The 27,041-nt window shown below is 35.5% G+C and overlaps 1 protein-coding gene across 1 annotated transcript in view; it reads right to left on the minus strand.

Moving 5' to 3' along the window:
- pag1 (phosphoprotein membrane anchor with glycosphingolipid microdomains 1) overlaps positions 1 to 22,565 on the minus strand; it is a 53,043-nt gene extending 30,478 nt beyond the window's left edge. The window contains exon 1 of the mRNA XM_026288996.1: positions 22,235 to 22,565. The gene's annotated coding sequence lies outside the window, so the exon portion shown is untranslated. The remainder of the gene's footprint in view (positions 1 to 22,234) is intronic.
- Between the last annotated feature and the right edge of the window lie 4,476 nt (positions 22,566 to 27,041).

Here is a 27,041-nt window from a genome sequence, read left to right on the forward strand (position 1 = left end):
CTTGTGCTTGACATTCCGCTTGGGACAATGAATTTGTAGGTCAATAGGAGATTAGGACAGTGTCTCAGAGCAGGGATGAATGAGGTCTCAAACGGGTCAAACTCTTAGAGCCGCTGTCACCAAAGAAAAGAAACAAGGGACTCTGGTATGAGCTAAAGTTAAAAAGAGAGAACTACAACTTCCTCTTTTCTTATATGTTCTAAAACTGTTTTTGTGGTTGGATTTAAAAGTTTCTCATATTGTCCCTTGCAGTCATGAGTAAGAACATTTGTGTTTAAAGCAAACAACTCTATATCTATTATAAACAAAAACTTGGTTCATCAGAGACTTTAATGTGCTTTTTCACAATTACATAGATTACGAGCCTGTTAAATAAGGCAATTATGGCGACCATCGAGTGAACGAAATGGAGTGTTGCAATTCAGAAAAGTGATTCATTCCTTGAAACAGCAACTGAAACAGGAGCTGCTCATCAGGTTCTCAGTGTAGAAGCCGTCAGTATTTTTTACAAAGTCACTCTGATGCACTGTTATTTCTCCTTTCGTTAACACCATACCAGAATTATAAATTGCATTTCTGAAGAAACAAACCATTTGGGTGTACATTTAAAAAACAACAGATGTTAAAGGCTGATGAATAACTTGAAGATTTGCATTTAGTGCAAATGGTCAGACACCATGAAATCCAGAATTTCTGTCAAAAGTTATGCATTAACCTTCTCTTCATTTAAGATTTAATTTAACAAAAAGTGAAGCCCCAAAGGTACACCCCACTGCTTTATGAGTGCACAAATCAAGACCATGTGAGGGGTGTTTTTGACAGGAAATCATTATGCAGTCATAAAAAGCCTACACCTGCCAACCAGCACTAAACGGGTGCTTTGATGTGGGCTTCTTAAAGATGAGAGCGAGAGTGCAAGGAGAAAAAATTAGGGAGGGAGAACGAGTGAAACTCCCTTCTGCTGAGCATGTCGTCTTTAGACCTTCGGAAGTGGGCTTAAAACAGACATGAAACTGTCAATGACACCAACCACACCTTTACTCAGCTCAAAAGTGTGCTGCATTTACAGAGACACAAAGGAAAATGATATTTTTCTCAAGTTGTTCTTTCATTGCTTAGGAGACTAAATTTCCCTAGGATACATAAAAACAATCAAGTGAAACAGATGTTGACACAATAAGAGTGTAAATATATCTTTTGAAACTCGTGAGGAGAAGAAGGAGAAATATACAAGAAACAGGAGACTGAGTCACGACATGATGTAGTGTGTCTGATCATTCGCAAAAAATATATATATATTTTTTCTCATGAACTTCATAATTATCAAAGAATCCAAAAACATGCATCACAGTTTCCAGAAAACTATTAAGCAGCACAACTGTTTTTAACACAGATAATAAAATGTTTCTTGAGCAGTAAATCAGCATATTAAGAATGATTTCTGAAAGATCATGTGACACTGAAGAGTGAATGATGCTGAAAATTCAGCTTTGCCATCACAGGAATAAATAGCATTTTAAAATATCTTAAAATAGAAAACAGTTGTTTTACATTGTAATCAAATTTCACAATATTACAACTTTACTGTATTTTTGATTAAACAAATGCAGCCTTAAAAAAAAGTAAGTGAGCTTCTTTCAAAAACATTAAAACATATTTGAACAGTAGCGTACATATGCATGCACACAGTAACTTGACATTAAACCCAATAAAACAACAGCTAATATTAAACCTCACACTACTTGTGGCACATTTCAAGGCTTTGCATCATCTTTGAGTTTGTGTTACATTCTTGAGACTAAGATTCTATTTTAAAACCTAGCAAGCTGTCTTGCTATCTCACTGAATTCATAAACAGCTGTCATCTTAGGCAATATGGATATCCTAACGGAAATGAACCTCTGAAACAATCTCTTGAGAATTGCACAAGACCCGACTCACAACTGATTCCAGTAGAGTTTGATGCTGCAGCAATTTGCTTAACAAACACAGTGTTTTAATATGCATAAAAATACTTGCTAAATTCATCAGTTTTCAATTTGATTTGACTTTAATTGATACTTTTGCGTTTTCAATTAATGTTGCTTTTTTCTAATTTGGCTAAAACAAGTTATCTTAGAAGGCAGCGTAATTGTTGCCAAATAGAACAGCTTCTGTTTAATGTGTTCCATTCTTTGGACAATCTCGTACTTGTCACAGCTGTTCAGACAATCCATCTCTTTCTCTCTCAGTGAGGAGTTGGTTTGTAAAGATGACAGCACACAAAGGACGTTTAATGGAGTTACAACACAGGGCATCAAAGCCGTGATACTATAATCACTAGTGATGGACTCCGGCTGCCGATGTAATTCTCTCTCCCGTCTGTTCTGTCCTCAGAGGGACGTACTGTTCCATATGACAACCACTTTACCTCTTAGACACACTACATGCTAAATTAAGCTTCAAGTAAAACAGTTTGACTGAGCATTGAATGGGGAATGCAACACAATGCACCGTGTTGGACTTGACAAGTGGGAAAATGCTACCATTCAAAAGTTTGGGGTCATTTTTTAAATAATTCTATTTCAAATAAATGCTATTCTTTTGAAGTAGCAATTCAGCATATAAGAATGGTTTCTGAAGGATCGTGTGACACTGAAGACTGTTGTAATGATGCTGAAAATGAATCTTTGTCATCACAGTAATAAATGACAACATTAAAAAATCTTACCGACCCCAAAACTTATGATGTTAGTGTATGTAATTACCTTTTCCAAAAATTGTAGTAGGCGTGTGGAAATATACTGTATAGTCACAGTCCATTTCCACTGCAATAGCACTGATTCAGACAAACGTAGCACGCTAAGGGTGGGCACCTAAACTAATTTCTTATTATTCTCCCATAACCCTTAGCTTTACAGCCATTACAGCTGCCAGCTTTATCCTTAGTGGCAGTAAAAAGAAAACCTCAAACAGACCAAATCAACACATGTGGCCTGATCATTCCCATGCACATCACTGTTTCAAATATGTTAATGCACACTTGTCTTCTCAACTAAATGCTGAAGTGGATATGGAAAATTCCTCTAGCCACAAAAAAAGAGAAGATTGCTTTACAGTGCTTGCCAAATATTCTCAAATATATAATATTTCCAGCCTACAATAACATAATATTTCAAATGACAGTTTATTTAGGTAAAAATTTCCCAAAACCCTCCCGCCTTTGGCTGAAATTCTACACTTGGGCAAGTTTTCTGGGAGACGAGTACTGTCGGGAATGCTAACTGTGGGATTTAAAGCCAACGGAGACTCTAAGTGCCCATCTGGCAGACGGCAAGCACCTCTCTGCCCACTCCATTGCTCTGCATTAAAATACAGAATACCCGGGTCATGGCACCAAAAATGCTGCATCCTCCCAAATTCCCAGCACAGACAGGCTAAGTAATTAGAGAGATCAAAAGAAAGAGCCATAAATAAAAAGACAATGGAACAAGCATGCTAGTGTAAGACATTTGCAGTCGATGAATCACACTAAAGTATTCTCAAATTGCAAGTAAAAAAACTTTAAAGCATCTGAGTCACCTTGAAGCAGCGCATATTTATTTTACCACCCATATTGACAGCTTTAAAACGTGGTGACTACCAACTATTTGTCCATTCTGACCATGGTTGCTCACTTCCAGTTAACGTTAGGAAAAACACCTCCTTTTCTCTAAGTTTGTTTCTTTCTTTATTTAATGCATTGATTATATAAATGTATATAATGTATACCACTAAGTTTCTGAAAACGTAAGTGATGCATGAATAGCTTTCTCTCATTTAAGGTTCAGTAAAATCAGTAATGACTATTTTGTTAGCTAAACATTAGTTAATGTTGGACTAGTGCACACTTTACAATAAGGTTCACAAATTCCCTAAGTAAATGTTTTCTTAATGGTAAGTCATGTTAATAAACAGTCTACAAACACAAGAAACATTATCAGATGATATTTAGATGGTTTCCAAGTTTACCAATAGCCCAAATCAATTCCCAAATGGGGAATTAGTATTGTTTATCCATTATGTGTTAGCTGCTAAAAAAACTTAATTAAATAAAGCTATTTACAGGCATGTTTCATAATGCATTAACCAACCAAAGTTGTTAATGTGAAGAGAAGCATTATTATATGAATAAATAAATGTGAACAAGGAATAATTAATGCTGAAAAGATGTATTGTACATTGTTAGTTCATGTTAACTAATAACATGTAAACCTGACAGAATTCAGATTATTTGAGAAGTTTGTAGCCACATTTTGGGGTTTGGGTTCTATTTAAGCAATATTAATTATCATTTGGATGTAATTATAGGTTTGTTAATAGCAAGGATTGGACCTTAAAATAAAGTGTGACCAAATAAATAAATAAATAATATTACTTAAAAAAAATTGATATAAAGCTGCAGTTCAGTTATTTACCTGAAAGGTCGTCAGTGTGAAAGCACAAGGCCTAGCTTCTGTTGCAGTCACCAAGTTGCTTCACTTTCGCGCTGCTCGAGTATGTGTGAAATGGCTTTAGTCTTGATTATTTCATGTGAAGATGGAGAGCTGTGTGTGAAGTGAGGAGACAGAGCACGTGTAATATGAGAGATCTTAGCACCAGACCAAATCATAAAGGCTCATTGACAGTTTTGGAGGGAAAATGAAGCATCTGTTTTGATGGTCGTGCCTCTTTCTGGCCTCTCAGCACTCGCTGAGATTCAGTCGCAAAGTCATTCTCTGGAACATTCTGCAGCAATTATTTCTGCTCAGCGCCGGTTAAACGGCAGGAACAGCTGGGGTGGAAGTTTGATGTCTTGGGGTATGTACATGTGTGTGATTTAGGGTTCTGTTGGCTCACAGTCCCTTCCAATGACAAATGAGGGTCGGGATGGAAAAAATGACATTTACAGCTTTTACAGGTCTTGCAGAAACCATGACAGACAGGTTAGCTGAAGATTTACTTGCCTGTGTTCTTTAAGTAATTCTTCTTTACTTACAAACCACAAATCTGCTTCTTATAGTACTGGCATCCTGTCTAGAAGGTGCTGGAGCGATGAAAAGAGATGCTTTCAAATGGCTGGTCACATATTTGGAGGAATGGGATTGAAAATGAGGGGGAATGAAGGAGAAACTCTTTAAAGGAAAACGCCACCGTTCCTCCTGTTCAGAAATATGGACAAACTGTGTCGTTTTCGTTTAAGCCCCATTATCAGGAATAGGGATATTCCGGTGCACACATTTCATTTTTTTTTACACAGATTAAAGTAGGCCTACAAAAGAATTATAAAGACCAATAGGTATCACTGTAAAATAAGATCTCATTAGTTTACCTTATCAATGCATTAAAGGTTGTTTTGCGTGTTTTATGAAGCTTTGATTGTGTTAACAGTGTGCAATATAACGTGTTCATTTTTCGCGTTAAAAAAACACAGTATTTTTCACACAATTCACCTATCTGTATACCACTGTTTTCACTGTCATAAAAACGGGCTGATGACTTCCTTGTTCTATAAAGCCTCTCCTTCAGAAATACGTGACGAGTTCTGATTGGGCCAGCGGTTCCTGTGTTGTGATTCGACACCAGCTGAGTGCGCGCTGCCCTCCTGGAAATGCGATTGGCCAGTTTTGGACTAGTTTTGAGAAGCAAGTGGGCAGGATTTGTTTAGAAAAAATGGCAAATCCTGATCTGAACGCATGTGCTGGAGATGTACTTCTAATCACAAGAGCACATTTACTGACGAGATGTGCATGAAAATCAATTTTTTTGCACAGCCCTAACATCTAGTTAACACCCTTTGTGTAATAAATTACAGAAACTGTTAAACGCACCTTAAATAATAAAATAGACTTACCGGTTGTGGTCCATAAACAACGCCTTCTCTTCAAGAATAATCTTTGTGCGAATTCAGCATTAAACTGATTGAGATTGAGGAAGCTGTCCTCAGAAAAATGTGGTGCACGTAGTTTTACATGTGCATTATAATTTTTGGGAACCGAGTTAAACATAAATTGTAACCATTAATCTCAAAGTACAGCATTCCTGGGAAGCCCAGACAAAGATGATTGGACTCCGAGATGAAAATAACAGCGTTTCGACAACATGGCGACAAACACAAACACAAATGCAGCTCTTCCTCTTCTCTGTTGGAGCGCAACAAGGCCATGCCCCCCTTTTTTGCGAATTCATGTGGGAGGAGGTTAGTCAACAAACTGTTTTAGTGACGTCATTACTGCAGGAACTAGAGGGATGTAGTCCAAACTGGTCTTTCGATGTAGGCGAATTCTGTTAAATAAAATATCTCACTTGGCATTGAACTTTGAGCTTTATAACTTTACAGATATTATTTATACTCTAACAACAACATTACACACTAACTAAAGTTTGAAACATGGGATCATGAAGAACGAGACATTTAACATTCACAATGAGCATTAGATACATTTGTTATCTGTTTACTAATAAATTAACTAATGTCAACTAATGAAGCCCCTATTGAACAATAAAGAATCAAAACACTTTCAAACAACTAGGGCATGTTGTAGTCCAGATTAAAATGTAAAAAAATTATTTACTCAAAAAATTTAAGTATTTTGGTGCTGTGATGAACACCACACAAATCTGAATGGCTATTTATATAATTTCACCTTTCAGAAACAGGAACAGCTGTATTTGTATGGGGTGCGGTATTTACAGTATTTACAGTATTTACACTGCTGCAGACGCGCTGACGGACCACAACCGTGTGTGCACTGTGAAATCTTTCCATTAACAATCTGTTAACATGAGTGTGGGAAAAATACGCACTGTATACGCACTGCAAATGAGTAATGTGAACCTGGCATACGTGCTCCGCGTGTGCATGAGTGCACGGTCTCCAGGAGAGCGTGCGAGCGCTGAATGGTTAAACACGAGAAAGAATTAAAAAGTAATGCAATTTATAAACTTTAGTGACGATGTGGCACTGCCTCGATTGTGCAAGTGACAATTCCTGTGTCACATGTGCAGGTTGCTTATAGAGGGATCCGATGTGTGGTGATTTGAAACCATTTGCGTATTCTGAGAGAGAAAAATAGAGCGTGCGTGGTGATTCACTCCCGCTGTTTGTGAAGTTAATTTTCACGCAAGGTTTTCAAATTACTTTGAAAGTAAGTACAAGTTATTTAATGAAGAAATATAGCATTATAGTTATTTCACCTGTGCCAGACAGAGACTAAGACATTGCCGCTGCATGTCGTGCCAAACCTCTTACTGTAGGCACGTCATTTACATTTACATTTACATTTAATCATTTAGCAGACGCTTTTATCCAAAGCGACTTTCAAATGAGAACAATAGAAGCAGTCAGGTCAACAAGAGAACAACAACAGTATACAAGTGCCATGACAAGTCTCAGTTAGTCTAGTACACAACACATTGCCATGTTTTTTTTTGTTTGTTTTTGTTTTTTAATGTCACCAACTTGAGATCGTTTTTTTTTTTTTTAGATAAGCCTTTTCAGAAACCACCGATCAATCATCCCCAAGCGATTATTGGCGTCTGTAATCAGCAGCCGTATATTCGGAGCACCCCTAGTCTCATGAATCTATTATTTATTCAACATAAATTCAAACCAAAGTTTTATTGTGAATATGAGATAATTTGAGCTGAAGGAATTCTGTATCAGATTTCAGGAAATCTTACTCTCATAATTATTTCCTCTACATAAAACAGTTAGCTTTTAATACAGTAATACAATAAGCTTTCAATTAATCAACTTGCTCCTTCGTTACATGTTCTAAAGTGACGTTTTTGAACAAGTAACGGAGGCTTTTTGTTTTTTCTTATGTATTTACACACTTGTGCTGCTGTTGTATAAATGCAATATCACACTCATTGCTGTGCAATATGGCTGTATATCATCACGGCTGTGATTACTGTAATTACCTTTTTCTTATTTCAAGGATTTTTAGATTTGTTTAAATGGAAAATAAAAAAATTTCTTTATTTATTTATTTTTCAGTAGGCATTGTTTTAGGATGCTATTTTAGGCAGTGTAGTCTTTATAAAATCTTGTTAGTAGTTAAGACAAATTACTTAAGAATTGAAAAAAGTTTGTTAAAGGGTCAAAAAGGGAGTCCAGCTGTTGTCCAGCACACTCACATTTAGAACGACTCCATTCTGACATGCTACTTTCAAAATCCAATCAATTCCTGTTTCACTCTGAGATGTGATAGCATGTAAGGAAAATATGTTGTGTTGTCTTAAATTGTGCTCAGTCCTATTGCTTAAAAAACATAGTCAACACTATGCTGGTCAGCATTATGCAAGACAACCAGCAGTGATGTTGTTGAGGGCAGTAATAAACGCCATCAAAATCATTTAAAGCAGGCATCAGATAAAAGTTGTGAAAGACACAGCGTGTCTCTGGCTAAATAACTTTCAAGTCTCTTTCAATCATCTCCTGGTGTGTGATTATCGTTGGGATTTCCCCTCCGTCCATCCTGAATCACCATCAGCACAACAGTCCGCTCTTTTTTTACTTGCTCTTTATTTCTTCCTGCCACCACCATTTGTTTTCCATTTGCTGCTACATATTCAAAAAAAGCCCTGAGTCACACACTTCCCCCTCCCTGCATTCCTCCTTTCTCTGCCTCTAACTGTCTCTTTTAAATTACCTGTCAAATATCAAACTTGACATGGTATTGTGAATTTTATAAAGTCCAGCTACATCCTGATTTGAAGTTCAAATTTTTTTAGGACAAACAGTTCTCAGGTTTTCTTCTGCTTTTTTGGTTGCAGTGAATTTTATTGTGGTTTGGTCATAGGATGTCACTAGTAAAAGAGTTTATGGAGTCTGGTGTGGAAGATCTTGACTATACTACTTCAGTCTTTTACTTTAAAAGAATTTCATGTTTACTTACATTTATGCATTTAGCATTATCCAAACTGAATTACAGAGCATTCAGGATATACTTTTTTTTTTTTTTACCAGTATGTGTATTCCCTGGGAATCAAACCCACAACCTTTTGTGTTGCTAATGTAATGCTCTACCACTGTGTCACAGGAACAAGATGTTTCAACATGTTTCATGCTGTTTCTCTGCAATTATCTGTGAACTTTACTAGCAATTTTTGAGTGGAAATTGTTTCACAAGGGAATTAAAAAATAAAAACAATTAAAACGTTAAATCAAATAAAATAAAAAAATCAAATTCTGGTTTATCTTTCTAATACATTTCCTCTGGGAACAACTGCTAAATTTTGATATCAGAATCTGGAGAATCTGGATGATATTGTATGTTTTCAAGCATTAATGAACAAACAAAGATTTATCTATTTATACATTTACACATTCATACATATTTTACTTGAAGTAAATTTATATTGTTTCAAGAAGGTGTAAATGTTTTAATGCAAAACAAGACAAAAACACTGAATTTGATGAAAGGATGCTATTCAAGTTTTATTAAACCATTCTGTATCTAAACATTGGCTTCTTCAAAATGATCACCTTCAAGCTTAAAACAGTAAAGTATGAGAAATCGGTTGAATCAAAAAATTCAGTGCTAGAGTTTTCCTGCAGTGAAACTCTCAAACTGCATTTTATAGCAGCTCTGACACAATGATAAAAGATAACAGCCAGACAGACCCCAGCAACTAGTCTTAAAAGAGTCTGGTCTGATAAAAGATGCCTTATTATTTCAAATCTGGCAACATGAGCGGGGCAACTGCAGCTCTATGCGTTTAAGAGAGAGGGCTGCTCCATTAAGCCAATCGCTGACAAACACTGGTATCATTTGGACAGATTATCCTGCCATACAAGCATAAGGGACCCAGAGAGAGATTAATTCAAGAGCGTCATAGAGTATTACTCATTCAAATAATCACATTGGTATGAATTAGCGTAATCCTCAGCACTAGTCCTTTAGCATGACAAGTAATTATTTTGGTGCACAGAAACTATGAAGGCATCAAAAGCGGAGGCCATTATCATTGTAATAATGTCTGTAGACCAAAGCCTGTCACACTAATCAGCACTCGCACAAAAAAACACAATGAAGGACCCTTTTCCCTGGAGGGCAGCCCTCGGTTCACAAAACATGGACATTCCTAGAAACCCCAAGACTGAAAAGTGGGTCTGGGAACATGCTTCAGATGATAATAAAACTCTTTAAGAACGCATTCCATCAGTTCGTAGCCAAACCAATGCATGCCAGTGCTGTCACTCACATGATCTTTCAAAAGGGGGTCTTATGCCAAAGCCTGATTCACAATAGAGCCCCAACCTATTGTCCGACACGAAACACAGCACATTTCCATATTGTCTCAGCCTGGCAAGCCACCAGCCGCTGTTTTTTCCAATGCTTACAAACACTTTCGTTGAATAGAGTTAATGTCCTACTTGCTTTGACGGAAAACAACCCCAGAGATGGGCACAGTGGCAAGAAATAATGGAATAACATGGGTAATGGCCCCTAATCGCATCATTTTACCATGCTGTTGTGCTCCCATTACTGATTTGCTTTGACATACACTGCTGAAAGCAAAGAGATGAGGGAAATGCAATGATGTGGCCTATTCATATTACAGGACCATTATCAGGGAAAGTGACGTTGCTATCCAGTTTCAATACATCCTGGCAAGGATTCAGGCTAAACAGAAATTTCAGGCATCATTGACACATTACCAATCCATCAATAGCATGATTATGCCTCATTATGTCTAAATTATAAACTGGCATAATGTGCATCCTTTCTTAAAAAGGGAATTCCAGAATGCACTGCTATGGTGGACAGATAGTAAAGATACTCGTGTGATTGTTTTGTGCTTATTAGCATATTGTTAAAGTCTACCAAAGTCAGTTCACTTTGTGGCCATCTTGGTGACACTCTCAGACTGATCATTTCTATGTAGATAACAGACATTGACCTGCAGTGTTGTTAAAAAGTTTAGGGTTGGCAAAATGTTTTAATGTTTCTGGAAGAATCTCTTATGCTCACCAAGACTGCATCAAAAATACATTAAAAATGGTGATATTGTGTCTCATGATCCTTCAGAAATCATTGTAATATCTTGATTTGATGCTCAAGAAATATTTCTTTTTTTTATTATCAATGCTGAAAACGGTTAATATTTATGTGAAAACCGTGCTACAGTTTTTCAGGGTAAAAGAAGTTTTTTTTTGTAAAAGAAAAGCATTTAATTAAATTCCTAAACTGTCACTTTTAAAGAATTTAATACATACTTTTTTAATCAAATTTAATTTAATCAAAGACAAAGTTGATTTAAATAAAAAAAATTATTTTATATTTTTCTAATACTTTTACTCTGGGAACAGCTGCTCAATTTTGAGATCAGAATCTGGACAACCTGGATGATATTGTAAGACTTTTAACACTATTCAACAGACAAAGAAGCAAACAAACGTCTTTTTATATTTGTACACATTTAGGCATATACATTTTACAAGTAAATTTATATTGTTTTGAGAAGGTGTAGATTTTTTATTTTTTTTTACTGCAAAGCAAGACCAAAAATACTGAATTTTCATAGGATGCTATTAAAATTACTGGAGATTTTCCACCTTAGGGTTAGGGTTAACCCTAACCCTAGTAGGGCTGAGCATTATATCGAGTTTGTACGATAAATCAATATTTTCTTTATAAGCGATTTGATATGAGGCAATACCGCTTATATTGATATACAGTAGTTTTATATGAGCACATCTGAAAATATAGGACACAGGACACAGACTGAGCTGCTGTGAAGAAAGTGCTTAATCCATTTGTTTTTAACATGTGACAAGCTTCATATTAATGCCTTTTTTCGTTTTGCAGTAGTTTAAGTGGCTGGGCCTATCATATGCCCTGACTGAAAGGCTGTGTGTGCCTCTGACTAAGAGACAGGTAACTCGCGCTGTTTAGTGCGTTTGAGATGTGCTGTCTTCCTAAATGCATAACTTACATATCACAGGTATATCCTCCATCTGTAAATGTTAGAAAGCCATGGAAATATAAAAACATTTCTGTCAGAAGAGCATGAGACTTCTGTCCTGGGATTCTCCGCTAAACTTCAGTGAACGAGCACCGCCTTACGCATGCGCACCAAACAGACAGAGCTCAATTAAATAGCAGCGCTATAATTATAATCACATAAGTAAATCTATTTTTATGATTGCACTTACTGTAAAGGGACTGCAATGGAACAATCAAAATAGCCTAACACAAACGCTTGAAATTTTGTTCTCATTTATTTTCATTTTTAGTTTTGTGTATTTAACTTCTGCTTTGAAAGACTTATTTTTGTTTTTAGATTGTAATGTTACAGTTTTAGAATGAAATGTGATTTTTAACCCTTTTTGCACATAATATAAAGGCTTACATGGCTACACTAACTTTATTTGTTTCCATAGCTTTTAATATGTACTGTTTTGCTGGACAACATTGGGTGGTAAGTGAAATAAATAGATATTAAATACCAATACAAAAACGAAAATACCGAGATATATATTGGATATCGCAAATACCCTATACCAAGATGTGATTTTTTTGCCCATATCGCCCAGCCCTTAACCCTAGTCAACTATGAGGTTGTGTTTCGGATAGGAAGCTGCAAAAGTAGACAGAATGTAGTGTGCACGATAGGCTTCAGAACAGAGCTACTGTCTATGACAACCAGTAAAACAAAACTGATGTGGATACAGTTTTCACACTTATGACCACTATCTTCTGTAATTAACCACGGCTCTAATTCATCTATTCTAACACTTCTATTCTTACCCATTCATCTAACCCATCTGTTCTATTTTGTTCATCGTGTTTTGATCGCACATGTAAGCAAACATCTCACAGTCTCACAGACCACTGGAGAGTACTTCTAGTTTCACTTCACTTTCAGGTCATTTAAGAAATACTAAACAGCTCAACTACTCATTGTGCCCAAGTCCAATCTTGATACATCAATTCCAGCAAAGGTATTCGCCCAGACGACCGCACTATTGCCAAACTCTCATTCACTTCCTGTTCTCGAAACTACTGTTGATCCAATGTTACTCCCAGCTAAAGTACCCATTCATAAAAACACATGGTAGTTCTTTGAAGTTGTTTTGGCACAGGGGTGGTAGAGCAGCTCTCTGTTATGGCCATTGTTTTTTAAGGCCTTTTATTAATATGCCCTCTGTTGATAACGGCTCATTTCCGAAAGGAAGAGAAAAGGGGAGGGCCAGTCAATAAGAAAAGTCTAGTCTGCAAGGAGGTTATTACAATATAACATTTAAGATATGGTCTCCCCCATTCCCTCCACCCATGCAGGATGGCGGCCACCAGATCACAGCGATAGGAAGTTTACATCCCCTGTGACAAAGTGAACCGAGCACAAATCTTACAAATCAGGTTATCATCTGTCAAGCATGATACAAAACGTACAGTGTTTAAAAATAACTGTTATAGCGATACAGTTTGTCCCATATTTTGGCATCTTATGCCCAAATATATGAGGGAGCTTCAGTATTTATCGCACTTGATTTGGTTTTTCTCACGATACTGGAATTTGTAACTTTGATACAATATCTTGAAAAAAATCGCTATTCAGTATTATTTTCGATACCACAGAAAAAAAAATCACCTTCAACTTTTACCTTTTAGAGCATAACATTTTCTTTTGACCATATTTATAGTAATTTCTTACTATTAACTAATACTCTGCTGTCTGTGGTTCCTCAGGCCTGGTAGCTCTGAAGGGAAAATAATAATGTTATAATAATACATATTTCATCATTTCTTTGTTGTAAAATGACTTTTAAAAGTACTTTCTTGACTTGCAAGAGTTGAACTCTTGAGATTTTATTTTGGTGGAAAACTACAAGGAGACCTTTAAGTTTCTCACAAGTTTAAAAATGCTTTTCATTACAAATCACATGAAATGTAATAATCATCTGTCCAAAAAATTATGAAATTATTTGTGAAAAAAAGTGTAACTGGTGCAAGCTGCACATGTTGGATCTCATGTTGAATCTAGTGGAGTTTGCAGAATTCACTATGAACCAAGTTTAAGTTTAGTTTAGTTTAGTTTAGTTCAGTTGCACAAAAATAAACTTTGCAATAAATAAATACAATCCATATACTATTTAGGGAGAGATGGAAATCCCAAAATGGCTTATTTAGAGCCTCCACCTAAACAGTAATGAAAACACAAACAACCTTTGAAATTAATAAAAGAGCTAAATTACAAGAACAAATACATAAATCTAAATGTAAAACCAAGCTGCTCCGAAACACTGAAAACATTGGATCAAGAGCTGCTTGTGTATAAATGATCGCATTGCCACTCTTCACTGTGTGTATCAACAGAAAGTGTAAAAGAGAGCAAGAAAGTGTAGCTGCTACCGGTGTATCAACACTTCCGAAAATTACTAACAGTTTCAAATATTCATCAATTTTCATAGAAAAATGACAATACTACAACTGTCAGAGTCATATATTAGAGTTGATGTTAGGAAAACTCAGAGTAGAGGTGCTCCGACTGATTGGCTACCGATCACAATCGGCCGATAATCGCTTTGGGATGATTGATTGGCGGTCTCTAAAAAGGCAGATATCATACAACCGATCTCAAGCTGATGACGCGCCTGCAGTGAGAGGTTTGCCAAGACATGCAAAGCGGCACCATCAGTGTCTGTCCGGATTGGGTAAAATAATTATAATGCTTTAGGTGAGGTACAATTCATATTTCTTCATTAAATAACTGATAAAGTAATTCGTAAAAGTTTCTGTGTGACATAATTTCACAAACAGCATGAATGAATCACAGCGCACTTTGCGAATGGCTTCAAAACACATCGCGTCTGCACTACAAGCGAGCTGCATGCTGCACAGTTAACACGGGAATTGTCACTTGCACTATCGAGGCAGTGACACATTGTCACTAATGTTTATAAATTGTATTTTCTCTTTTTAATTATTGCCAGTGTTAAAACCATTCAGCACTTACGTGCTTTAAGGAAGACGGTGCGCTAATGCACACTTGCTGCAAAATCAGGCTTATGCTGTGTAATCTATTGTGATTAAAATAAGCAATCGGCAATCGGTTTGTATGTTTGTATTGAATGTAGGCTAATTACTGTGCAGATACTGCCGTTAATTTCAGATGGTTACGGTTATTGTTTTCAATAGCCAAAAGCCAGTTTGGCCTATTAAATACCAAATAAGCATCTTGTTTATGCACACTTTCCTTCTTTCTTGTTTTTTGCTTAAAGATAATAAAAAAAAATCGGAAATCAGTATCGGAATCGGCCAGTTTGCTTGTAAAAAAATCGGTATCGGAATCGGCCATGAAAAATCATGATCGTGCATCCCTACTGCTTTCTGAGATTGGTGATCAGTGATCGGCCTCAAAAATCCTGATCGGAGCACCCCTAACTTACAGCAAAGTAATTGAATTATAATTTGTATAAGATAGGCCATAAATGGTTTACATAATTCTCAAATGGCGTACATAGCATAATACATTTTTTCTCTGCTGATGCTAGCAACCCTTCTCACAAACCTCGCTCAATAAATGAGCGTGAATGGCTTGTCATTGCAGTTTTGCTTCATTCACATTCCTGCCATTTCAGCAGAACATCAGAAACCTGACTTCACACATTTCTCTTCAACAACACAAACATTGTTTGCTTTGGCCAGTGAGTAAATATGCCTCCCCTCATTTCTTCTGAAGATGACTAAACAGAGAAGCATTTGTATGGCTTGGTCATAAGCCACAGCCTGCAGGAGAGACGCTGTAATCTTTTGATCACAGTGTCCACATGACCTTCACACACCTGAAGTGAAATCATAAGCAGAAGGGGGAGAAAAACATTCACAACATCATTTTTAATTTTTCATAAACAGATCGGCTTCATTTTGAGGCTGCAGTGTTCGGCTCGCTCTATATGGCTGAATGGATAGAGGCAGAGAGGCTAAAACCCCTCTGTGTGCCATATAAACCCATGGGCAGCATGCCAAACTAGCCCCGCTCTACAGCTCTTCAGATGTCCCCACAGACCCAACATTCAGTCGAAAACTCTCTCCGTGAAATCAATCATAAACAGGAAGGTAGACACTGCCTAAAACCATTGCTAGAACATAATTGAATGACAATCTATAAACATTAGTACTACATGAGCATCAGTGGGCTGATCCTTTATTACAACAGAAAAAAAAAACATCAGCTGCAAATGTGCAATTTTTAACTAAAGGATGCCATATCAACAAGTAGTCAGTAAAACTACTGATTGAAATATAACAAACCTTACGTAAACAAAGCTTGCTTAATTTTAAGGTGATAATGTAGGTTACAGCTCAGTAGACTTGAGAAGTTTGAGCCTTTTTTAACTATTTATTATAAGAACAAGTCTTCTGAATCAGAAATGTGTCGCAGTTTTTCTGAAGTAAACAGAAGTATGTGATTTCTTTCCATTATTTTGAAGTAAATGCTCTTTTTTTAATCTCCTGCACTTGCATTCACAGCTTCTGTAAACTGGTTTTATTTAGACATGATATTGTACATTAAGCAGTGATACATTTTTGCCGTGCTACAGTTAAGATTATAGTCCTTAAATCCAGAAGACAATTAGCATTTTCTGTTTTACAGTGCAACATTATAATCATTACCAAATCATTATGTACCCTATACATACTCTAATTGTTATTTTCTACAGAAGGACTACAACTACTACAAGTTTATGAATTGATATATTTGATGAAACAGACAACCGCTGTGGTTCTTTTGTAGAAACTTGTCAGCAACTTACATTTTAAAGCACACAATGGTTTCGAAACAAAATGTGTAACATTAACCACAACTCCTATGTTTTACATATGAACCCAAGAACACTATTCTAAAAAACCCATAAGAAATTCACCAGTCTTACAAATTGATTATCAAACAAGTATATAATCCATGATTGCCTGTGGCTTTGTAATACAGCTGACTGAAGTCATGAGTGGATGTGACATTATTCTAACAGTCCAGTTATCTGCAGCATGACCACCCATTTGGGGACCGAAGCAAATGACACGCAGGGTGAACTTGATGTGACACATTATGCACACTCTCCAGAAGCCCTTGATTTCCCAGCACCACTCTGATAATTTGGTTTAATTAAATTTGCTCTGTTTACGTGAACGAGTCAGACACTTCCTCAACAGGAAGCAAATTCTATTTGAGCAGCATGGAGCGAGTGAGTGCAGTCAACAAAACAACAATCAAATGTACCTCCCTGTTATCCTGAGAAAATTGCAATTACCCCCTTGTTCGATAACAGAGTGCGACAAGATCAGACAAGCCCTGTTGTGTCTGAGACTGGCCAAACATGTCTGATGACAGTTAACGCTGTCAGCTTCACGTAAAAAAACGATCGAAGTGGAGAATCGACATTCCAGAGTTACAACTTATCGACACAGCATTCAAGAGAAATTGGCCAAATCCATTTGGTGATTCAGGAGTGAAACAACTGACTAGAGCGGCTTCTCTTAATTGAATGTGTTTTGTGTCATTAATGAGTTTTAAATTGGTGTGTCATGCAGACACTGCAGTTCTTCTCATGGAAAAACATGCTAGGCTCTCTAGTAGTAATGTGTGTTACAATGGAATGTTTGTACAAAAAGTCACAATGGCCTTAAAGTTCGAGAATCAAAAATGTTACCATTTCACAATCTAGAAAATAGAATGATATCTAGACAACATTGCACATGATAAACAGCAATAAATATCACTTATCCCACTTGAGTTTTGGGTAAATTAAAACATGTTCAATAAATGTTTCACTATATTAAGCCAGTTAGGTTTGCTTTGCAAGGTGATTCTTCAGTTAGAAGCACTTTTGATTTTAAATATAGAAAAAGCAAACAAATTTCATTTTAAATGTGCATAATTAAAAGGAATTTGAAGTAAAACACTTATAGTTTTGGTAATATAATAAAGCTACTCTGAGATCTGATGATATTTCCCACACTCGAACTGTCACACTGCTGTCCTCATCACTTCTCATTTCCTATAAGAACTAAATGTAAGTGTTTTGGAGAAACTCAATAGTTCTCTAAAATGCTTGCCATGATGGTACGCAAAAGCAGTTTTTGGTATTATGATTATTCACAATAAAAAAAAGTTAAGAAAATTAAAATACAAAAATCTCATTTACACTTTTTATAAATATAAAATAGAAAACAGTTTGAATAGTGATTAAAACAAAACACAAAATAGTTTAAATCCATTTTTAAACTAGAATGACTTTTTTTAATCCTCACAGTGCAAAAGAAAGTTCCCCTTAGTGAAGAATAATCCAGTTAATGTAAAACTATGAATATACTTTTGTTTATTTAGTGCTTGAATACTCATCCTTCTGTGTTTCAGCATTACTATGGGATAATGTAGGATGCAAAACTGTTTCATCAAAACATCTCATCAAGGATATCTCGAGGAATCATTTCAGCTCTTGTTGGTATGCTGTTCTCAAAAATATTATCATCAGGAAGCTGATGATAGCTTTTGAATAAGTCCTTTTAATTTGCATACTCATGTGTTCAGTTGAGTCAAAACAATTTTAGCATTACATTTTACATTACCACAACATTAACCAACAGTTCTCCCATGATATATTAATGAACAAAACATCCATTAGTTTGAGAGAAGTGTCTGCATTTTCTCAATATGATAGCTCTTCCAGTTTCCTTGACTACAAATAAACTTGGTTCACTGACATTTCCATGACTGACCTACCTGCACAAGTATGTTCTCTACAGTCACTGAATCAAAGCAGCTCAGATGTTTGCATCCTGGATGTTTGTTCCTTAATGAGCATTAGCAGAACAACTGGTTTGATTCAATTTACCCACACTGAACATCAGATCTCATCTCTTGTGTATCTTAGCAACCAGCACTGAACAATATCATTAAAGCAATAGTTCACTCAAAAATGAACATTTGCTGAAAGTTTACTCATCTTCAGGTCATCCAAGATGTAGATGAGTTTGTTTCTTCATCAGAACAGATTTGCAGTACATCACTTGCTCACTAAAGGCCCCTCTGCAGTGAATGGGTGCCGTCAGAATGAGTGACCAAACAGCTAATAAGAACATCACAATAATCCCCAAGTAATCCACAAAACTCCAGTCCATTAAATTAATATCTTGTGAAGTGAAAAGCTAATTTTTTTTGGGTTTTTTTTGTATTCATCATTAAGGCGTTTAACTTAAAAAATTCTTATTTCTGGCCAAAATACTACTCCTTAATCCACAATAACGCTTCCTCCAGTGAAAATGTTAATCCCCTGATGTCTTCTCACATCAAAATCCACCCACATATTTTTTTTAGAGCTGTTTTGGACTGTTTTCATTGTATTATTTATCTTCTGATTAAAATAAGACAACTTTCTCACTGGAGAAAGCAATATTCTATACTCTATGGATAGAGGATTCATATTATAGATTTATAAATTTGGAAATGTTTTAAGGATGGATTTGTTTCTAACACACATTAATTGGACTGGAGTTGTGTGGATTACTTGTGAATTATTGTGATGTTTTAATCAGATGTTTTGACTCTCATTCTGACGGCACCCATTCACTGCAGAGGATCCATTGGTGATGCTACATTTCTCCAAATCTGTTCAGATGAAGAAACAAACTCATCTACATGTGGGAGAGAGAGAGTACATTTTTTAGCAAATATATTTTTTTTGGTGAACAATTCCTTTAATCCCAATAAAAATGTACAGAATATCCAATTACGCATTGGGGATTATATTCCATTAGGTCACGGCAACCCCATTGTAACCCAAAAGCCCCATTTGACAGGATTTAGCACAACCCCCGGCCCCTACAGAACAGAACCACAGCTGTAGAAACATCCATGAATCCAATCAAATGTTTCTCAATAGTAAAAACAGCTTCAGACTTCACAGCTCAAACTAGTTCTGTTCCATTAAAGATTCAAACCCTTTGAGGGAAACTTCACACTCTTTTACTCCCACCTTTTCTTTTGACATTTATGAGCTAAACTCCATGAAGCGCCAGAGCCATGCTAACCGACATATCCTGAATTCAAAAGCCCCTTTTCCACTTGTGCTCATTTGCATTGGTTTTGAGAAACAGCTCCAAGGCCAGAACAGAGTCCAAAGTTCCAACAATAAAAAAATTTCTGACATTGCTTTGTTGTGCCAAGGCATGAAATCTGAATTCTGCTATACAATAATCCGTCTGGGGAAACTCCAGTGTATAGGACAGGTGCAAACAGAGTAAAACCTGCCACTGCTGCAGAGCTGAGAGTGCCAGCAGTGGAACGGAGCCTGAAGCTACGCTCAGCCAACCAGGAAAACACTATCTGTCTAATAAACATGTGAGGCAGGGCTTCTGTCCCGAGTGTTTGACCTCAATCCAACTGTTTTTCTGTCTAGATGCCTCTTAGATGCTGGGAAACCGAAGGATTTAAACAATACATTGTGATTCTATACTTAAACCTGCTACGCTGTCTGCATTCATAGCTGTCATGCCACTTTATGTCGCAATGGGCTTTATTTTGTGCTGAGAGGGTACATTTACAGTGCACTGATATTTACAGACTTGCTGACTTTCAGATAACCATCTGCCAGATAATCTATGTAATGATGAGTTATGTGTGATATGTTTTTAGACTTTGTCTTCTCGTGGGCATTACCTTTAGCACTTTTCTGACCAGGAAATGTAAAGTTTATAGATCAGTTGTATAAAGTGAGCATGCGGAAAAAAGATCTCTCTATTTGTTTAAGATAAAGTGGAAGAACCCTAAAATGTCCAGTGCTTGTTACTTTAGCAAAGGTATTCATATATGTCTGACATTTAATTTAAACAAGTTACTTATTACTTATTACACAAATCAAAGTCCCTCATCTGCCTTTTGATCAAATCATAAAAGTATGAATACAGTATGACGTGATGCTCATTCGTTTTGACCAGACTTTTGATGAACAATGAACATGTTCAAAGTCATTTTGACACTTTGTGGGGCTTGTGTTGTGTGTGTATATATATATATATATATATATATATATATATATATATATATATATATATATATATATATATAAATCCCACAAAGTGTCAAAATTACTATATATAAAAATAATAATAATAAACAAAAAAAAAAATATATATATATATATATATATATATATATATATATATATATATATATATATATATATAAATATTTATATATATATATATAATATATATATCTAAGTATTTATATATAAATATTTATATATATATGTTTGTAATTTTCTTCAAGTCTTTTTAAGTGTAGTATATTCTTTTAGAATTGTTTAAAAATATATTTTAATATCATGAAAATATAAATACGATTTTTATATTAAAAAAATATACATATATTTTAAAGTGTAAACTCCTCAGTGTAAATATTGTGTTTGATTTGTAATTCCATATTTTATTACCTTTTTTAAATGCCACATTCTGGTCACATAAAACTAGCAACGCTACAGGATTAATAATACTAATACTAATACTACTAATACTAATAATAAAAAAAATAGAATGACAATGATTAAATAAGGTTATAAAAATGATTTTCCAATTATTTAAAAAATTGCAGTTTAAAAAAAATTACATTATAAACGTTTTTTATAATTACCTTGGAAAATTTGACAACTTACACAAATGTGAAACATATCATGTATTGAACGGTAGCTATTTAGTACCTTGCTTTTCAGAGCCATTACATCAAAATGATAATAAAAAGTATGTTGATGCAGTATCTCAAATATGGACAAATTATTTTATATGCATAGGTAAGAGAAGATTTCATGTATGGAACTGTGGCTCTTACTGTCTTTAGATTATGGTTTACATGTTGGATTAGTTCTTGTTTAAGGTAAATCACATGTTAGTTGTGTTTAAATATTCCATGTCTCATATACAGGAGCACAACTGAGAGATCAACAGATGACTCGCGTCTGTGTAATGACATATTTAAACTGTTTATCCAGACTCATACCATCAATACCATTCCGTTACATTCCTCTTTTCCCTCAGTCGGTATGCAGGGAATTTGTCGTATAAATAAGCAGCACGTCTGTCCTCTCTCACGCGCGCCACACAGAATACACGAGAGAAGTTCACAGTCCTAACGGGCTCATTCTCAATACAGACATTTCTCTCTCTTCACAACTTTTCCAGTCATGTAGGCTAATGTCCGGGTGGGCTGTTATTCAAGGACCACTTACCTCAGACGACCATCCGTGGATCAGCTGTTCCTCCGCTCTCGATGTTTATGTGATCAGCGCAGGTTCGGTGGACTCACATCAGCTCTCAAACAGCATGCCGTGTTTACAAACGATCGCAGAGGACACAGTGTCAGTGAGGCTGAGCTGCAGTGCGCACTGCGATGTGTACCACACACACACCGTACCGGTCCGGTGCTGCTGTGACTCTGTGGCCGCGATCCTCCGCTACTCTTCTCAGATGCAGATGCAGAGGGGTGGAGAGACAGATCCCAGCAGCGCAGTGTGTCACGGGAGCTGTAGTTCTGCGCGTGTGGCTACCGCAACAAAGCAGCGCGAGTGGGTGTGTTCAGGGCTGCTTTCAGTTTGTGCTGTGTGGATGGCATGTGAAAATAAATCAACAGGGCTATGTAAAAAAAAATAAAAAAAAATAAACTATATATATATAATATGGTGTTTTAGAGCAAGGATCTTCAACCCTTGTTGCCATTTTTATTTTTTCAAATTAAGGGGTGCATTTTATAGGAATATTTGAAAAATTCCTAAACAGTTATACTCAATCTTTGGCGTTCCAGAGTGAATTTGGAGACATTTTGCATCACATAATAACTCATTCAACAATGGATTCATTATGGGTGCCATCAGGATGAGAGTCCAAACAGCTGATAAAAACACATCACAATAATCCATTAAAACTTGCTTCTGGCTAAAATATGAGTTCATAATCCATAATAACACTTCCTCCAGTGAGAAAGTTATCATTTAGAATCTGTTTAGTGCATTTTTTCTCTCCTGATTCAGATGAAACTTTATAGAGGGTTCATATTTTGGTATTTTGAAACTGTTAAAACATCTTGATAGATTTGTTGCTTTCAAACAGATGGTAATCGTTGGACTGGAGTCTCATTCTGACGGCACCCATTCACTGCAGAGGATCAATTTCTGAGCAAATTAATGTAATGTTTATTAGAATAACCTGAGGGTGATCTCCTGCATTTTCAGCAAATTTAGATTTTTTTTGTGAACTATTTCTTTAATAATGCGTATAGTTTCATATTAATATATTTTCACCTTTAATTATGATGCTTACGCTGAAAGGCCATTAAAGTAATCTTTATTGATATATAGTCTACAAAGTCATTTATTTGTACGTTACATTTTATCTTGACTTAAAATATGTTACTGTGAAAAGGACAGAGAAACATTTTCCTGAAAATTATCTTTAATTTTAGTTTTAAAACTAACTTTAGTTTTACAATAACGTTATATTGTAACTTAAAATTGTAGTTTATTTCATATTGTGTATATGCTAAATAAAATATATTTAGACAATTTAAAATTAATATGGATAGAATTGCAGGATAGTATTGGATTATAGATTAACAATAACAACAACAATCATAGTAAAATGAATAATACATTCTTTAATCAGTGCCTGCTTTCTAAACACAGTACCCAATGCTTGGTGTCTGAATTCCTGGGAAGCGTCCAAGTTTATACTTAGAACAAGAAACAATGACAGCAATACCAAAATAACCTTTAGCATGCATTATAAAATGCTGACCCCTCCCTTGAGCGTTCTGCCTTATTGTTTGTGCCTCTGTGCTTGTAGCTTTCTTTATTTTGGATGAAATGGTGGCAGGAGTATTCATTGTCATTGTTTCAGTAAGGAAAGATAAACTTGTTTTTAGAAAGGGCTTGATAGGAAGTTCACCCTTCAAGCTCATGTCTAAATATAGATCTAATGTACGATCACAACTGTGTGCTTAGTTGTTCATCAGAAGCATGAGAGTATGTGAGTGACAAAACATTTTTGACACCATCAGAAATATTTGTCTTATGTTAGGTCTATACTTCAGAAATTTAGCTCAGCTCAGATGTTCTTCAGCGTGATACAGCTATAACTACCCATCTGTGTCAGAAATAGCTACAACTATGTTTTTGTGCTTGTCAGATAGGCAGGGCATTCGATTTCAACTCTTCCATGTTTCTTACAACATATCAAATTAAGGGAGTGTACAAAATGTCACAATAAGAGTATGTTTTTAAAAGGCAATGATTAATATCACATAGTTGCCAAAGGCTGTAGTGTATATATATACAGTTCATTTATTTCAGTAATTCAACTGAAAGTGTGAAACTTGTGTATTAAATAAATTCAGTGCACACAGACTAAAGTCGTTTAATTTTTTGGTTCTTTGAATTGTGATGATTTTGGCTCACATTTAACAAAAACCCACCAGTTCACTATCTCAACAAATTAGAATGCTTCATAAGACCAATAATAATAATAATAATAAACATTTTTAGTGAATTGTTGGCCTTCTGGAAAGTATGTTCATTTACTGTACATGTACTTAGTGCTTGGTAGGTGCTCCTTTTGCTTTACTGCTTCAATTCAGCGTGGCATGGAGGTGATCAGTTTGTGGCACCGCTGAGGTGGTCTGGAAGCCCAGGTTCTTTTGACAGTGGCCTTCAGCTCATCTGAATTTTTTGGTCTCTTGTTTCTCATTTTCCTCTTGACAATAGCCCATAGATTCTCTCTGGGGTTCAGGTCTGGTGAGTTTGCTGGCCCTTCAAGCACACCAACACCATGGTCATTTAACCAACTTTTGTAGTGTGGGCAGGTGCCAAATCCTGCTGGAAAATGAAATCAGCTTCTTTAAAAAGCTGGTCAGCAGAAGGAAGGATGAAATGCTCCAAGATTTCTTGGTAAACAGGTGCAGTGACTTTGGTTTTTAAAAAACACAATGGACCAACCCCAGCAGATGACTTTGCACCCCAAATCATCACAGATGTGGAAACTGAACAATGGACTTCAAGCAACTAGGGCTATGAGCTTCTCCACCCTTCTTCCAGACTCTAGGACCTTGGTTTCCAAATGAAATGCAAAACTTGCTCTCATCTGAAAAAAGGACTTTGGACAAATGGCAACAGTCCAGTTCTTCTTTTCCATAGCCCAGGTAAGATGCCTCTGACATTGTCTGTGGTTCAGGAGTGGCTTAACAAGAGGAATATGACAACTGTAGCCAAATTCCTTGACACGTCTGTATGCCTTGACCCCAGCCTCAGTCCATTCCTTGTGAAATTCACTCAAATTATTATTATTTTGCTTGAAAATCCTCATAAAGCTGCGGTTCTCTCGTTTGGTTGTGCATCTTTTTCTACCACACTTTTCCCTTCCACTCAACTTTCTGTTAACATGCTTGGATACAGCACTCTGTGAACAGCCAGCTTCTTTGGCAATCAATGTTTGTGGCTTACCCTCCTTGTGTAGGGTGACTATGATTGTCTTCTGGACATCTGTCAGATCAGTCTTCCTCATGATTGTGTAGCCTAGTGAACCAAACTGAGAGAACATTTTGAAGGTACAGGAAACTATTGCAGGTGTTTTGAATTTATTAGCTGATTGACATGTCACCATATTCTTATTTGTTGAGATAGTAAATTGGTGGTTTTTTTTTCTTAAATGTGAACCAAAATTATCACAATTTAAAGAGCCAAAGACTTAAGCTACTTCAGTCTGTGTGCACTGAATTTATTTAATACATGAGTTTCACAATTTTAGTTGAATTACTGAAATAAAATAACTTTTCCATGATATCCTAATTTATTGAGATGCACCTGTATGTATGTATATATCAAGATGATTTTCATATATATATATATATATATATATATATATATATATATATATATATATATATATATATATATATATATATATGAAAATCATCTTGATAACATGGGCAGTTTGTTTGATATTTGACATAATGACTTGATTTACATGATTTCTTCTTGAAAGTGCATTTGAACAAATTAACATTAATGACTGTGCACAGATTATGCTTGGGTGTGTGAAGGAAGATATAGCAAGATGCGTCTATGGCAATAAACTGAAAATGATGTGAAAGGTTACCTTGGAGTGGCTTACTAAATAATACAGTATCCACTTGCGCCATCTACTGGATGAGTTTCATGATTTGTCAATGTACGCAGATTCATGATTTTGTTTTGTACGCAGATCTCAAAGAGAAAAAAAAATACACATAACGTGTAATATATTCATAACTTTAAATAGTTACTTTTTCTTTTTTTGTGATATTTATTTGCAACAATTTATTTATTTTATTTCAGTACACTAATGACAATGACTCCCAGAGGTTCAGATAATTTAATTAAACCAATTTAAAGCATTTGACGTAACAGGCAAAGCTGATTTTAAAAAGAAAGTGCAGATACCTAATTACAATTACATTTTAAATTATATTTTATCAATTAATTATTTGTATAAATATTGACATAAAAGGAGAATGAACGAATATATAAATAAAATTAATTAATTAATTAAAGCATGGGCTTATATTTCAGAGCTTAAATTGTATGTATGTTCTGCTTGGGAAAAACAATTGCTTCGACGAAAATGATGTGTTTTTTTTATATAAATATTGACAATTAAAAATGAACAAATTAATGAATAAAAGAAAGTGTGTGATCAAAATCTGTTTCAGCTTAAAAATGTTGCTTGGGAAAAATCAATTTCTTTGGTAACAGTGAATATATGAAATATTAAATTACTGAATTTTTATAAAGATTGCATTATGTAAGATTTTTAAATAAATACATGTGAAAGAGCATGGACTAAAAGTCTTTTTAATCTTAAAATTGTATGTTCTGTTTTGGTGGGGGATCAGTTGCTTCGGTGAAAACTACTCCCCTTTAAAACAATGCTTTTTTCATAGTTTTTCATAGTTTTAATTGCACATTTTATTCATTTTGATATCGCACTTTTTTTACGCTTTCGTATTTT

Source organism: Carassius auratus, chromosome 19 (genome assembly GCF_003368295.1).
Source record: "Carassius auratus strain Wakin chromosome 19, ASM336829v1, whole genome shotgun sequence".
NCBI lineage: Eukaryota > Metazoa > Chordata > Actinopteri > Cypriniformes > Cyprinidae > Carassius > Carassius auratus.